At 39.0% G+C, this 17,634-nt stretch overlaps 1 pseudogene; it reads right to left on the reverse strand.

Annotated features, from left to right (window-relative positions):
• Positions 1-273: 273 nt before the first annotated feature.
• On the reverse strand, positions 274-4,144 carry Mapk1ip1l2 (mitogen-activated protein kinase 1 interacting protein 1 like 2; annotated as a pseudogene).
• Between the last annotated feature and the right edge of the window lie 13,490 nt (positions 4,145-17,634).

A 17,634-nucleotide genomic window follows, 5' to 3' on the forward strand; every position in this document is an offset into this window, starting at 1 on the left:
GGTGGTAGTGTGTGTGTGTGTGTGTGTGTGTGTGTGTGTGTGCCTATACTTATTTTTTCTTTTGCGTTTACTATGTGATGATTAATTTTTTATGTTTCTTTGGTTAGAGTTACCCACCTTGTATAGGAGTTTTCCTTCTAGTATCTTCTGTATGTCTGTATATCTGGATTACTAGAAAGTTGTTGTTTAATTTTTTTATGGAATATCTTGCTTTCCCCATCTAAGGTGATTGAAAATTTTACTGGATATAGTAGTCTGGAACGGCATCTGTGGTTTCTTTTTTTTTTTTTTTTCACAAAAATACATTTCTTAAAAAAGCTTTCAGGTATTACACACAAAAGAAAACAAGTTTACCTTAAAAATATCAATTATCACAACAATAGCCTACTTCTAATTATAATTACTTCTTCAAGCAACATTTGTCTTTGTTTCCAAATACAGCAGCAGGTGACAAAACCTAGATCTTCCATTGCTTATGGTATAAACATATGTCTCAGACCACACTTCAGGCAGCTTAACTTAAAATGCATAGACTGTAAAATATATCAAATTTGACATTATTCAGTAAATGAAAAAAAATCATAATTTCAAAAAAAAGTATTACAAAACTTTTTATAGAGCACATATAAAAAGTAGTGTCTACTTCATGACGTCAGTGTCTGTCAACCAGTGGCAGCTGGGCCTTTTACTTTGTACACTTGAATAGTTGCACTGATGAACACTATATTCTTGAAACAATGCTTGTTTTTATTGTTATTTTTGAGACTTGATTTCCCTTCATAACCCTGGTTGTCATGTAATTCTCTGTAGATCAGGCTGTCCTTGAACTTGGGAGATCTGATCCCTCCAAGTGCTGGGATCAAATGCATACGCCACCACCACACTTGGCTCTTGAAAGATACTCATTTACACACATGCACACACAACCAGCTTACTAAACCAGTCACGTGCCTTTAATCTCAGCACTTGGGAGACAAAGTTTTTTGTGAGTTCTTCAACTATATAAAGAGCTTAAGGTTAGCCAGTTATGTGGAGAGACCCTATTTCAAAATACAAAACAAACTGCCACATTTTAAAACATGCCCAAGACAGGTCTGCTATCCTCACTGAGAGCTTGACGGCTGGTAATGGCGCCTCACCCGGGAGCTCCTTGAGCAGAGGGAGCAGAGCTCCACCCCAGACATGCACAGGCTCAGTCCTCAGATGGGCTCCGCACTAGAAGCATAGACTCTGTCCCAACTGCCAGTGTCCACTGCTGTCGTAGTTGGCAGAGCTCAGAGCGTTCACTGCACTGATGCAGCTGGTTTAGTCAGGCGTATGCTCCTCTAAATGGTGGAAGGATTGAAAGGCCTACCGAACTTCCAGACTGTACAATCCTGGCACTTGAGAAAGCTAACTCTAAGTCGCTCAGGGCGAGGCATACATGGCACCTGTTGTTTAAGTATAGGAAACCACGGAAAATGAGGCAATATCTTACCAGAAACAGAGTGGGGCTGTCTCCAACCTATAGCTTCAAAAGCTGTCTAGGTGAAGAGGCCACACGTGAGGTGAGTCATGAGAAAACAGACTGTTCACATCTACTGACACCGAGACAAACCAAGGCAGGGGGAAGCTTTGTAAAGAACAGAGCATTGCAAAACCAAAGACTTCAACTTCACAAAAACTAGCCTTGTACACATTTCAATTATCTTTATTGTACTTATTTAAGAATTACTGTGAGGCCATGTAGACAAATTCTGTATAATTTGGGCTCCTTTAAGACCAAACACTTATTGACAATGTCTCTTTTCAGAGGACCAGTCATGGCCTCACTCGCACTGTTTGCTCTAAAAGCAGTGTTAGTCTTAGGTTAAAACAAACCTAGAAAACCCTTTCCAGGGATTATTTCATTTGGCTACCTTTTTTTCATTTTATTTTAACTTTTCCTGATTCTATCTTGAACCCAAAAAACCCTACCCTTAAGGCAACAAGGGAAATGTTCTGAAAACAAAACAAAACAAGAAAACCTACTCTCTTTGATTTCCACTTTCACATTAAATAACAATGAACCCAGTAACCCCCAATTATGCAGTTGTGAAGTCCTAAGAAACCAGAGTTTAAAATGGAAGCTCCGTCCGGAGCACACCACACAGGGTGGGTTAAGTTCCCTAACAAGAATACCAGTGACCCACAAAGAGCAAGACCCCCACACCGGCTGACGACCTTGGCCACGGATTGGTGGAGAGGCAGACAGTCTTGCTGGTAGCAGGGCAGTGTTCACGTTCCAGGGCTCAGATGCTCAGGTTGGCAGGCGGGTTCCATGTCCAAAAAGCTCCCAGGGGAGAATCAGCAATCTTTGTGGGAGTCCAAAAGTCGCTACTTCTGCAAAGCCTAACAGGACGGCATCCAACAGAGAAAGCAATGGAAGAACTCAAGCGTGCCCAAAGGACCATTCCTCCTGGGTGAGAGGAGCTCCTCTACCCACATAGCTGGGGCCTCTTCTTATACTTTAGCGACACCCTGTATTAGTAAGTTTAATTTAACCATTATACCTACTTCTGCCAAAACGATAAAATGTTTCCTTCAAAACTGCATGGAGGGGGTTGGGGATTTAGCTCAGCGGTAGAGCACTTGCCTAGCGAGCTCAAGGCCCTGGGTTCGGTCCCCAGCTCCAAAAAAAAAAAAAAAAAAAAAAAAAAAAAAAAAAAAAAAAAACACCCCAACTGCATGGAGCTCCTAGGATAGGTTTCTTGTTCTGACAGAGCTCTAGAAAAAAAAATGTTGGCACCAAATGCACTTAAACCAAGTTTTAAGGCTTAATTAAGAGGGTATCTTTGGGGGTTGGGGATTTAGCTCAGTGGTAGAGCACTTGCCTAGCATGTGCAAGGCCCTGGGTTCCCCAGCTCTGGGAAAAAAAAAAAAGAAGAAGGTATCTTTGATAAATCTATGTTTTAACCCACATGGCAGAAGACCAGCAATATTTTGTGTAGTAGGAGGAGCTCACATTTCAAATGATTCTTAGTTATATGGGGTGTGGTGGTTGTGGGGTGATTAGAAAAAGTATTTGACTTTTGTCAAGTTAAGTTGTAGATTCTAACAATAATCCATGTTATTTTATATTTTGAGGGCATAGCTATGCTTTAAACAAATATCAAATGTTATTCAATACACATAATCACATTAACCACACTTGAAATGATTCACTTCTACATATTATCTGATTGTACCCACGTGATGGTCTACATATCCAAATACATGAAGCAGGAGCTGAGGTGCAAAAGTTATTTCACAAATGCCCTCAACCAACAGCGAAACCAGCCATTATGTATGCTTTCGTGTGCATATACATATACTTCAAAAGGCAACACGCCATTTCTTCATCCACTGTCACCTTAATGGTAAGAGTGGGGGCCACCAGGCATTGGCGGAGCACCAGCAGTTCCTGAAGGCACTTGGTAAGGATTATTCAGAGTAGGGTGGGGTCCTGGCGTGGGGTATGATCCTGCGGGGCCAGGATATGGTGCTGGTGGTCTCCAGGCTCCCGGTGGCACAGTGCCCCACGGAACAGGCGGTGCTCCCGACACTGGAGGAGGAACAGTGGCGTATGGCCCGTATGGCCTAGGTAGCTCTGGAAGGGGCATATTTGGTGTAGCATATGGCCCTGTGGGGCCAGGGCCTGGCACAGCAGGGGCTGGATAAGGAACACCAGGTGGGGGACATGATGGTCCAGAAGGAGGAAAGGGTCCTGGGGGTCCTGGGGGTGGTCCGGCTGGAGGCATGGAGGGATACATTCCTGTTGGTACTGGTCCAAAAGGCACAGTAGAGGGTGCTGCACTACTCGGTGGGAGTCCAGACGGCATTGCGGGGGGGCGGGGGGGGCGCTTGGATTACTCCAAGGGCTGGAGCCTGGCCAGCCCTGAGGAGAATGGCCAGCTTTTGTGTTGGTCACAGCAGGCGTTTTGGCAGAGGACTGTTCAGGTAGCGCATCTGCCAACGAAAATTCATCTGACATTTTCCCGGCAGAATCCGAGTCCTAGGCGCGGCACAGTGGCGACGGTGAATCCAGAGAGACGGGCAATGGAGAACCACAGGAGGCCTGATGGACAGAGGCGGCACCGACAGGGCTCCTCCAGGCACCAGAAAAGGAAGCGCATCTGTGGTTTCTTTTTTTTTTTTTTTTTTTTTTTTTTAATTAACTTGAGTATTTCTTATATACATTTCGAGTGTTATTCCCTTTCCCGGTTTCCGGGCAAACATCCCCCTCCCCCCTCCCCTTCCTTATGGGTGTTCCCCTCCCAACCCTCCCACCATTGCCGCCCTCCCCCCATAGACTAGTTCACTGGGGGTTCAGTCTTAGCAGGACCCAGGGCTTCCCCTTCCACTGGTGCTCTTACTAGGATATTCATTGCTACCTATGGGGTCAGAGTCCAGGGTCAGTCCATGTATAGTCTTTAGGTAGTGGCTTAGTCCCTGGAAGCTCTGGTTGCTTGGCATTGTTGTACTTTTGGGGTCTCGAGCATCTGTGGTTTCTTAAGGACTAAGTGAGATCCGTCTAAGATCTTCTGGATTTTAGTGTCGCTGTTGAAAAGGTAGGTATAACTTAAATATGCCACTTGACAATTTTCTCTTACAATGTTTAATATTCTTTGTTTGTCCTGTATATTTAGTGTTTTGATTATTATGTGGCAGTTGGATTGTCTTTTCTATTCCATGGCATTTGTTTTTCTGAAGGCTTTCTTATGACTTTTTTTTTCTGTATGTTAGGGCAGTTTTCTTCTACAGTTTTGTTGAAAATGTTTTCTGCCCCTTTGAACTGGGAAACTTCACTCACTGGATCTTTTCATTGTGTCCAAAATTTCCTAGATGTTTTTGCTTAGGATTTATTACTATTATTAGTTATTCCATGCATTTACATTTCAAGTGATATCTGACTGGTTAGCACCTCAAGCATCCCCCTATTCCATGATATCCTGCTTCATGAATAGCCCTCTATCAGTCCCCCATCCCACATCACCATCCCCTCTCCCCTTTGCCTGTATGAGGGTGCTCAAGTTTTTATAGTAGGAATTTTATTTGAATGATATGTCAATATCTTTTATGGCATCTTATACACCTGAATTTCTCTTTTTCACCCATCTCTTGTATTCCTTTGGAGTTGCTTGCATTTGTAGTTCTTGTAGTTTCAGATCTCTTTCTTATATTTTACGTTTCCAGAATTGCCTCCATTTGTGATTTCTTTCTTGTTTCTACTTCCATTTTTTTAGTGCACAGCCAATTTTGTTCCTATCACCTCTTTCATTGTATTTTCCTGTATTTCTTTAATGGATTTATTTGATTTCTTTATATTAGTACTATCTGTTTGCCTGTTTTCCTGTATTTCTTTAAGGTAATTATTTATATCTTACTTAAAGGTGCTATCATGTTTGTGAGATAGGATTTTAGGTCAGAATCTTACTCTTCAGGCATGTTAGATTATATAGGGCTTGCAGCGGTAGGAGTACTAGGTTCTGACAGTGCTAAATTGAATTGGCTTCAGTTGCTTATGTTCTCTCACTTCTGTTAACTATCTGGGTATCTCCTTTTTCAAGTGGCCTAGGTATCTTTGAATAGGCCTCCTCAGCAACAGGAAGACCTGTGTGATCTGTGTTAGAGAATGCTTCCTACAAGGTAGGCAGTGTTGTCTCCGGTCAGAGCAGATCTCCTATGTCCCTGATTATAGCAGTCCTACTCTGTCAGGTTAGAGGAGTCCTCCTGGGAGACAAGTAGTTCTGTGGGGTTGGAAAGCAGGCCCTCCAAATCTGCTGTAGGTGCACATGGATGTGCAGATTAAAAAGGTGATATGGGATGTGCAAGAGTGTCATAGATCCCATGTCTTTTGGGCTCTGTGGGGTGAATTCAGTATGTCTTAGCATTTGAGCAAGGTCTCAAGTATGTCTCTGGTTTGTGAAGACCTGGGAGACAGGCAGGGATGATGGATAAGGAAATATGCATAAAATGTGCCATGGGTGCTAGTGGAGGTGTAGACTGCACTGCCAAATTTTATTTTTCTTTAAAAATATTTCTTTGTCTTTGTATCTCTCCACCCATGTGTGTGTTAGAGAGAGAAAAAGCGAGACAGAAAGAGAGAGAGAGAGAGAGAGAGAGAGAGAGAGAGAGATTGAGTGATTGAGCATGCCTACAGAAATAAAAGGATTATTTACAAGAGTCAGTTTTCTCCATCTACTGTAAAGGTACCAGGGATTAGGTTCAGATCAAGTTTTGCAGTCATTTTACCATTGTACACTCACACTTTCTGAATAGAAACTACAACAGAACTTAAGATAAAACGTCTGACATTCTAGCTATAACAGATTCAAGTTGTGAACTGAAGAAATTACATTGTACTTCTCTGGAGAAAACCTAGCACAGATGCGATGTTACATGAAACAGGTAAGAAATGTTGTAGTTGATTTCTCACTGTTTATTTTGAACAATTTTGAGTGACATGGAGACTGCTAGGGTATATGGTGCTAAATCTCAGAAGAGAACAAAGGCTGGTTCCATGTATTTGTGAGTTTCTAAAGAGACACAACCTTGTGTTTTTCTTTTTATTTTTTAAATCAAATTCTGACTTCATGAATTATTTGGAGAAAAATTGAGGTCTACTTAAAATCTTATGAATTGTTAAATATAATGTTCTAAATGTATGTAGAAATAATTGGGTCTTCTGTGTGCACCAGAAATCCTGACGTTAGAGCTACAGGGATGAGATGATAGGTACTGTTAATTGTCTAAAGGGAAATAATTGACGAGTTTTATGCTAATGAAACTCCATTTCAATAAAAGAAGTTTGATAATGTTATAAACTTGATCCTTGGTATTTCACATTCATTTACACACATACCCACAAATACACACACACACACACACACACACACACACATACACACACACACACATACACACACACACACATACACACACACACACTCACAGAGAGAGAGAGAGAGAGAGAGAGAGAGAGAGAGAGAGAGAGAGGAGATTTAAGATATTTAAAGATTTATTACTTATCCATTCTTCTCTCATATATTACATTCCAAGTGCAGTTTCCCCTTCCTTTACTCCTGCCTGTCATTCCTTACAACCTCTCCTCTTCCCCATATCCACTCCCACCTGTGTTCCTCCCGATAAAAAGCAGCTCTCCCTTAGTTATCAACCAAATATGGCATAACAAGTTACAATAAGATTAGTGTGTATCAGTAGATACACATTATGTATACATTTACATATTATGTAGTATGTGCGAGTTTGTGCATTTGATTCTGGAGCTGGAGTTACAATCAGTTGCAAGTCAGATGACATGAGTGCTGAGATGTGAGCTACTTTCCCCTTTAACACCTGCATGTATTCCCCATTAATTAGTCATCCATGTAGCCCATTTTAAGCATTTTGAAACAGTCACTAAGGACCAAAAAAATCACTTTCCAGGAATAGCAACAAAAAGGAAAATTACTGTTACTATGATCAAATTCTCATGTCAGTAGAAGTGAGTTAGACTTTTTCTCTGCCTAATGCAGTATCAGCCATAATGATTCATGAGACTGTGTACACTACCATTTATTCTTTATCTCTCAGTATCTGAAGCATGATGCAGAATAAAACCCAGCGTTCTTATTTTGCTGTTGAGGGAACTGAGTCTCCCAAAGACCCTATAATGTATCCCATTGATGTTTTTAGTCAGAAACGGAAGAAGGAGAAATCAGATACCTTCTTATGCGACTCCAATAACTTGTCCTTGAGTATAAGCCAAATCAGGAAATAGGGGATACTATCTTTGTAATGTATAGCAAAGATTAAGAATGACACTTCTAAAGGGATAGAGTGCCTAGAAAAAAAATGTAAGAAGTGCATTTGAGCAAAAATTTTGTGACAGAAAAGCCTTTAGAAATGGGACAGGAAAGTGACACAAAGCTTTATATTTTTATGCTGTGCCTGAAAGAGGAAGTGGATCATTATCAAGGCATATGACATTTATCCAATCATCAGAATGGGATGAGGAATCAGAAAATTACTACTTGTCTAATATTTCCTATGTTACTATAAGGAATATTCTTCTTGATATGAAGAAGACACTTGTCACTAGAGGTCTTGCATAGGCTGAGAATGAGTGAGTGTTTGTAGGTCCATTGACTTATGAATGGAAAGACATGGTCATGGTATTCTTAGTTACATGGAGGACATAGTACAGGGAAGAAAAGTGGGGGCATGGCAGAAAAACCTTTATCCTAAAGCTTGCTGTGTTCTTCAGTTCTATCTTTCTAGTCTTCTAAGGCATCAGTCTTTGAATACAGTTATTTTGTCAACAGTAATTGTAGCATGATTTCCACTGATACCTTACACTTTAGCAAAAGAAACTGATTTTCTCATGAGGAAGCATCTTCTCTTGGGTATAGGAAAGAGAATGACCATATAGCTAGGGTAGATCAAGTGCTCTGCAACAGAACTTGAATCCTAATGATGTGATTACAGCAGTGTGCATTGCTTATATTCTATAATATTTTGTAAACAGGCAAACAAACAAATAGTAGACTACAGTAGAGCAGTCTTAGTGGGGGCCTGGTTTAGCAAGTTTGACTCATGCTACGTGAATGCTGCACGATGCTTAAGCTCCTCAGAGCATCAAATGTGCACAGGCAAGATTGCGTTCATGAATCAATTAAAGGAACTGCTCTGGGTCAAGAACTCCTGAAAACCATCAGCTTAAGCAGAACATAAGTTAATAGTACTTGTACCTATAGTTGGTCTATTTTCCAAGGCTTGACTTCAGTAATCCAGGGGGTAAGGCTTAGTGATCCTTTAAGGTGAAGCAGAGATGGAGACTGCAGTCACAGGAGCTCATTAGCTGGGGTGTTATTGGATTTCTGAACATTGTACCTAACTACTACCTACATCTTTCTTCCATTTGCAGTCATTTTTACTTTTCCACATGAAACAAAAATGAGGATTATTGTTAATATTTAGGACAAGAGACACAGGGATATTGTATTGAGATTATACCCAATGCTATTTCCAACCATGAACTAGGGAAAGTAAGTCTCAGAATTGTAGGATCAAAGACTAGGCTATGAAAGAAACTTTCTTGTTCACTTTGTGTAATGTATTTATGTTCTCATTACTGTTTGAGAAAAAATTATGAGGGTGTTGTACTAGAAACTGTCATTAATTTCACAAATATAAGATATCTTCCCCAAACCTACAGAAGTCCAATTTTCTTTACAAAGCAACTCATGGACATTTAGGGTTTATATAGTACAGCTTGCTTTAGGTGTCAGTCACTGTATTCTGTTCTAGAGAAAAATAGTTCACTTAATTAACAACATCTTCAACTTTGGTGATATAGGTAAAATTTTGTGTCACAGTTGTTGTCTAACCTGCAACAAGACCTGGGTTCAACTTTCAACACTGATGAAAATAAGCCAAGAAAAACAAAACAAAACACAAAAGAAAACCAACCAACCAACAACAACAACAACCACAACAACAACAAAAATACAGGCTGATTGTAAAAAATGATAGGGTGGCTCAGCAAATGTTCTTGCCACACTAGCCCAAGGACCTGAATGGTGCCAAGCCATGTGTGGCCCTGGTCAGGACAGAGTGACATGCTTCCTGCCCCTAGGACAGCATGAGACTCCAGGAGTGTTGATGGTTGCTGTGGGTGTATGGCTTGCTTGCATAATAGTGTACAGTTTTCACACTCCTTCGAGGAATGTCCACCCTGAAACACTAATAAGTCCATAAGAATTTAGAAACAGCCTAAGTCCTGGAGTTGAGTGGGTCTCTGCAAAATTGTAAATGCTGGCACCTTCAAAACAGCCCTTAAGACTACAAAAAAAGTGTCACACACACACACACACACACACACACACACACACACACACGCACGCACACACAGAGGAAACAATATGAATTCTGAGGGGCTTCATGGATATAAAGAAACACAGCCAGCAACTCTATGAGCCAGCTTGTCAGAAGAATACAAAGGGCATATTACTGAGTTCAAGGTCAGCATAGGACAGAGCAAGGTTAGGCCCAGGTGTGATAGAGATGTTAATTACAGACTATGTTATGGTCTGTGCTTAACAAAAGCAAGCAGATCTCCGCATTGTTTTACATCTGTAAGAAAAATAAAATGTATGCTTCTGCTAAAGGGCTACGATCTTGAGACAGGGATTCATAAGATAATCAAAAAGAAATCTTTAGTAAATTACTGGAATGATAAGTTAAACAGAATACTGGATCTGGGTTCTGCAGGAGGTATGATAGCCAGAGAACATTTTAAAATAAAAAGAAAGAACTTCTTAAAGAATGGACAGATAGGAATAAACACACTTGCACCAACTTTAAACATTAAAACAATGATAAAACTTACAAGGAACAGAACAAATCTCAGACCCTCTCAAAGCCCTTCATAATTTTAATTTCTAATAGTTGTTAAGCTACTTTAATAGTTTTTAATCATGCCTTTTGCTAGCTATTTAAATAATGCATGTGAGCTGTTGATTTTGGATTATTGAATTTAGTTAAATACAAAAAACTAATAAGGGTTTTATAGCCCACAATGCCATCCATAGGAATGAATTTGCAGGTGCTTTTAACTCCAGTAAGGTGTTTAGGTCATTGTAAATACAAAATTATCAACTGACCCTATCACTTATTATGCTATGATTGAATGAATTCTGTAATGAAGATCTGTCAGATATTTTCATGTATTTGAAGGTCTCTGAGTCTGCTGCAAATTTTTCATTAAACTGCCTTGCGTGTGATGCTTCCCTTGGATGCTGACAGCATCAGCTATGCTGTTTCATTTCACCCTTGCCTCTGGAAGCTTTTGATCTTCCTACAACAGTCAAACCTGTTGTTCTCAGTCCTGTAGCTGAGCAACTCTCCTGGGGCATCAGTCAGCCAGCCCTGTGCAGTGTTTCTGCTGTAGTCTCTTACTTTTATCTGGAGTGAGGACTCTCTGTGTGCTGCTTCCTCATGTCGTTTTGGAAAAAGCTGCCATAGGAAAATAAGGAGAGAGATATACAGAGATAAATACAAAGAGAAACAGAGAAAAAGAGAGAAACAGAGATAGAGAGACAGACACAAAGACACAGAAACAGGACAGGGACTTAGAGAAGGGGGAGCAAAGAGAGAGACACAGAGAATTTATATCTTGCATTTCTAAGAAATCTTCACAGACTTTATTATTAATTGAAAAAGGTATGGAATTTTTAACATGAAATATCTTCTTTTAGAGTTTTAACTCTTTTAATTAATATCTGTATGTAACTATTTCATTATTCGATGTAATGTATTGCTTTTGTTCTTCCTTCTTGTTCTCTCTTATCTCCCTCCCACCATTGTAAGCCCATCTTCCTTCTTAAAAATATTCCAACATTCATTTTGTGTTTCAGAGGTTACTTAGAATCTCAGGCAGGAAGATGGATGTCAAACAATCCATCAGAACCAGGTGTGCTCCCCAGCGGGTGCACAGCTGCAAACAAATCTCTCTGTCTCCTGGTGTTGGACTTAATGGAAATTAAACAACACTTCTTCAAGAGTTTATTGTATGTATAGATTCATATTTAACAGGGTTTCACTATGAACCCCAGCTTTTTAGAACTCATTACATAGAAAAGGCAGGCATTAAACTCAGAGATATTCACTTGCTCTGTCTCTCAAGTACTGGCATTAAAGGTGTGTGCTGCCATGCCCAATGACCACATTTTAGTCCTTCAAACACTGACAAGCAAACAACAGTAAGAGATATGGAGATAATTTTATAGGTATTCTTCATTATGATACACCCCTGTCTTATGCGTTTGGTTGTGTGTGTGTGTGTGTGTGTGTGTTTTCATGTGTGCATGTGTGTGGATAATTGTGCACATGGAGGATTGAAAAGGATGTCAAAAATGATCATTTTAACATGTTTATGTGTCAGAGTCTCAGTCAAATACCTCAAATAGTGCTTGTGTAACTACCTGTCATGCTCTCGGGATTCCATTCCTCAATCTTCTAGGGCTGGAGTTCATGCTGGTCCCAAACTTACGAGCCATCAACCCTTTTCGCAGCTCCATCATTCATGTGTTCATATCCAATTTAAGTATAAATGATGGGAAAGTATAAGAATATTTCAGATCATATTTGTATTATGCTTTCCCATTGGACTTTGAAGGATCACCCCAGTGCAAATACAGAGTCATTTAGAACTGCAAAGTTTTCTTCCATCTCATCACCAGCTTTAGAAGGAATCCCATTCATTCTGCTTTCTCCTTTTTAAGGTTTGTATGTTACTGCTGCTCTGAAATCCTATGAGGAAATCATGTGGTAAGAATGCAATTGCTCCTCTCTTTTCTGGGAGCATCTGCTTCCTTAGTGTGCTGGGTGCACAAATGCCAACATTTCTTCAATTTCACCAATTCTTCCTTTTTGATTTCCCTGCATGTTTCAGAAGAAAATAAGTAGACTATCTGCGTCTGTATGTATACCTTTCTCCTGTCATCCCACTCCTTCTTCTGAGTCCTAACATTTTCATTCTGCCTTTGAGCATTGAACAGATATTGTTAAGATTTTTATATGATTCATTAACTTAATGGTTTCTTAAAATATTTCCTTCTCTCTTCGTCTTTTTTTTCTCCATTTTTACCTAATGATTTAACCCAATTCCAAATACCATTCGACTAATATTAAGACCCAGTAAACTTAACAGAGTCGTTCCCACATTTAATAAACATGTCATGAAAATTCACACACACACACACACACACACACACACACACACACACACACACAATCTTTATAAAGATCATCCTTTCAAAAGTACAGTTCTTCAAACAAATATGTGTGATTCCAGTGTGGATCTCATGAGTAGAACTGGGCTATAGATCTGGTGGCATGGAACATAATTCAAACTTTCCTCTTCTTTCACAAAACATTTTGATTGCCTTGTTCCACAGTGTAAGACCTTCTGCAATGCTTCTTCTTTGGCTGTCCCTTCTTACCATACTTTTAAAATAAATCCATCCTTTGAGAGTTAGTGCTTTCTCTACTGTGACATAACTCTGAAGTAAATTATGCAATGATCTGTGTTTGCTTTCCCAACAGAACAATTCATTTTTGAATATTCAAATTAAACACTTAGGAACAGAATAATGTGTATGCTGTAATATGTATGCAGTAATATGTAGAAACATTAGATCAGAAGAAGAAGAAGGACCAATCATATTCTAGTTTAAAGCTTTTTGAGGATGTGGTTGGTTCTTAGATGACAGACATTTGCAGGAGCTCCAGACCTTGGTCAGGAATTTTTTTCAGACATCAAGTTCCAAGAGAAGCAACTAGTCACCAAATATTTCCACAGTTAATCTTCCCTTTGTTCTTTTCAATAAAATATGACTGACAGTCCCCATCTGAAACATGCTCGGGTCTGTTTCCAACTGAATGTGTGGCAAACAGATGCTTCATCTTTAGACCATAGCTCTGAGCAGTTTGCAGGCGTCCTGCTAGCACCCTTTCATGAACAAGCTGCTGCTGAAGTTGAGCTGTCCAAGCTTGCTTTTCTAACAAATCCTCTTTTAACAGACTCCTGCTGAAATCAAACATTGTTAACTTGGGAAGAAAAGGAGTAAATAGAACTTAGGTTTCTTCAAGCCATTATTCGTGTCTTAAATAAATAAAAGCAAGTTTTCTTTTTTACAACAGCTTTAAATAAACATTTTATTTGTTTTTTTGGAATTTCACGTCATGCATCTTTATCCCACTCATCTTCCAGCTCTTACATATCATCCTACCACCCTTGAAATGAAAAAAAAAAAGGGAAAAATAAATCTTGCTTTATAAGATACTGTAAGTCACATTGTGACAGAGTATATTCTTTTGTTCACACAGTTTAACTTAGAAATTGTCTTTGCAAAGTGCCATTGGTGTGGTCCAAGGACTCTGGTTTCTGCCACATTATCAATACTGGATCTAAAATGGGGTTTCTCCCATAGATCCTGTTGTCCTGTGTCATTGAGATCTTGAAGATTTTCTTCTGTAGCATCAGTGGTTCATAGACGGGGTAGATGTTGGAGTGGACCTACTCAAAACCCTGAATATGGATCTGCATGGTTGTTGAGTTGTTTTTTTTTTTTTCCAGCTTTCCAGTAATGCTCTTGTGAGTGGTGGAGTCCACTCTCAGGAATGCAGAAGTGAGTGAGGTGTGGGCACTGGTTCTGTGCAGCCATTGGACATGAACATGGACCTAGGCTACAGCTCAGAGCAGAGAGATTTATATAACCTTCAGTGGTAACATGGACACAGATGTAGACACAGATCCTTAATGGTGCTGGACCATGGACTCAGAACAGTCTTTTGCAGTACCATGTGCTGGAACTTCACCATGGTCTGAGTTAGCAGCATAGGTTTTACTCAGCTGTTACTCACTACATTCATGTCTCTAGTTCTGTTTCACTTCATTATGCACAAACCATTCTACCTCTTTGCTCTTCTTACTTGATCATCCTCGTTCTACTGAGGCCTCTGAGTGTTTTCAATCCATCAGTGCAGTTATATATATTTCAATCCAAGAACAAATCATGTTTGTGTCTCTTTTGAGTGATTATTACTATTACTATTATATATGAGTGATTATTACTATTATTATTTTATATATATATACTTAGACCATAGTGTAATATTACATATATACAATGTAGAATTTAAGCATATACAGAATTTTGATGAATCACTATTAAGAATTAAATCCAGCAGATTCTTAAAAATTGTAAAATTTTAAATTAAAATAATTAAACTGTCAAGTGAGTTATTAAATATTATCATGGAATTTTCAAAAAAACATATTTTCTTCTTCCTTTTTCATTGTCTATTGTTGTGCTTTCTTGGTCTCTATTCTAGTTTAAGATTTATCCACACTTCCCCCCCCCCCAACACACACACACACATACTTACCACTGGAATCTATATTTTGTTAAACAATTTAAAGGTCAGATGAAGTCTGCAGATATGATCAGTGAGTAAAAAAAAAAACTTGCTGCTCTTGCAGAACTAGGTTTCATTCCAAGCATCCAGATCATGTTTCATAGTTATCTGTAACTCAAATTCTAGGGGACCTGATGTTCTTTAGTGGCTTCTCTGACTTCCTTCATCTTCATGGTGCATATGATCTCACATAGACAAATAGAAAAACACATAAACAAGTTAAATGAATATTTATTTCATAAAACAAATTATGGGATGGTCCCGGAAGAGCCTCAGCTGATAAGAGCATTTACTATCAAGATTCACAAACTGATCTTGATTCAAGAATCTACATTCTATAGTGAGAACCAAGGCCAAGGTGTTATAAATTTAATATCCTTGTTGCAGCATTGGAGTGATGACACAAACAAAACAGAAAATAAATAAATAAATAAATGCAACATCATATCTTTGAGAGACACACAATCCCAAAATGTAACGTGATTGACACAAATGTGTTTTCTAAGAGCATCACCTCTGAGACTGTATTGCTCTTTAGGTTTTAATGCTTTAACATTCACCTTATTTAACTTTCTATTTATTGTCTTATACTTTATAGACATTATTACAAAGTCTATTAAAAGAACATTTCTGAGTGAGTCAACCCAGATCCAAAAGGTCATGCATGATATATACTTATCTATAAGTTGATGTTAGCCAGAAAGTTCAAAATACCCATGATACACCCCACAGATCCTATGAAGATGAAAGAGAAGTATGATTGAAGTAAATATACTTAAATCTCACTTAGAGGGTGAAATAAAATAATCAGAGGACACAGAGGGAAGAAACGGGATTGGATGGGGAAGGGGTAATGAGAGCAGGATCATGTATGTGCGAAGTGAGGAGAGAAGCCCAGAGAGCCTGGAGAGTGAATGGAAATTTGCAGCTGACCTGTTCAGAAATGTGCAGATCCTCTAGAAAGTCCCAGAGATCTGGAATGGGGAAAGTTCCCAGGACTCAATGTCAGTGACCTTAACCTAAATACACAATAGTGAACCTGAGAAAAACATCTCCAGTATTCATACAGGATCCCAAGTAGAAGGATATGAGAACATACATAAAAATGTTCAGCCTCAAATTTCTACTGTCTAAAATAAATATAGAAACAAAAATGGAGGAGAGTGAAAAATTCTGAGAGCTCAGAGGAGATAACTACTTCTGCCCACATTCCTGACCCAAGAGGCACTTGCTTATTGCCCTCTGTGTCTTCTGGACACAGGGACCTAGAAGCAGTCAGGGTCAGGGGACTTCTGGTTTTGTCTTGTATCCAAAAGTGGAAAGTCAGTCTCAAGGAGCACCTACACACCTGAGAGCAGAGATAAGACCAAATCTTCTACTTCAAGAGACACGGCTGGTTTCCATAGGGCACACAAACCCAGGAAGAGCTCTGTATTGCAAGATCCAGATGAAAGAAAATAGGTCTACAGGAGGGCTGACACACATACTAACTGAGGGGCCAAGCCATTTTCAGAGACAGCAAGACAAGCTAACACCAGAGACAACCCAATGGCAAGAGGCAAGCACAGGAACCTAATCAACAGAATCTAGACTACTTGGCATCATCAGAGAAAAGTTCTCCAACAAAAGGAAATACTAGATATCAAAGCACAATGAAAAAGCAAAGTTTGGATTTTAAATCATATCTCATGATGATGATAGAGGACTTTAAGAAATACATAAATAACTCCCTTAAAGAAATAAAGGACAAAACCAGTAAAAAATAGAAGCCCTTAAAGATGTAACACAAAAATACCTTAAAGAATTGCAGGAAACACAACCAAACAGATGAAGGAATTGAACAAAATCATCTGAGATTTAAAAAGGGGAATAGAGACAATAAAAAAAAATCACAAAGGGAGAAAACACTGGGGATAGAAAATCTAGGACAGAGAACAGGTGTCAATGATGCTAGCATCACTAACTGGATTCAAGAGATAGAAGAGAGAATCTCAGGGACAGAAGATATCATAGAAAACAATGACAGAACCATCAAAGATAATGTAAAATGTGAAAAGCTACTAACTCAAATATCCAGGAAATCCAGGACACAATTAGAAGATCAAACCTAAAGATAACAGGTATAGAAGAGAATGAAGACTCTCAATGTAAAGGGATAGTAAATGTCTTCAACAAAATTTTAGAAGAAAATTTTCCTAACCTAAAGAAAGAGAAAATCATAAACATACAAGAAGCCTACAGAACTCCAAATAGACTGGACCAGAAAATAAACTGCTTCTGCACATAATTATCAAAACAACAAACACACAAAACAAAGACAGAATATTAAAAGGACTAAGGGATAAAGGTCAAGTGACATGTAAAGGCAAACTTATCAGAATTACACAAGACTTCTCAACAGAGACTATAAAAGCCAGAAAATCTTGTGCAGATGTCATACAGATCAGAAGGGAAAACATTTGCCAGCCCAGCCTACTATGTCCAGCAAAAATCTCAATTAATATAGATGGAGAAACCAAGATATTCCATGACAAACCAAATGTACACAATATCTTTCAGCAAATCCTGTCTTACAAAGGATAATAGATAGAAACCTCCAACAATAGGAGGGAAATAACACCCTAGAGAAAGCATGAAGTAATCTCCTTGCAA

Source organism: Rattus norvegicus, chromosome 13, assembly GCF_036323735.1.
Source record: "Rattus norvegicus strain BN/NHsdMcwi chromosome 13, GRCr8, whole genome shotgun sequence".
Classification (NCBI taxonomy): Eukaryota; Metazoa; Chordata; class Mammalia; order Rodentia; family Muridae; genus Rattus; species Rattus norvegicus.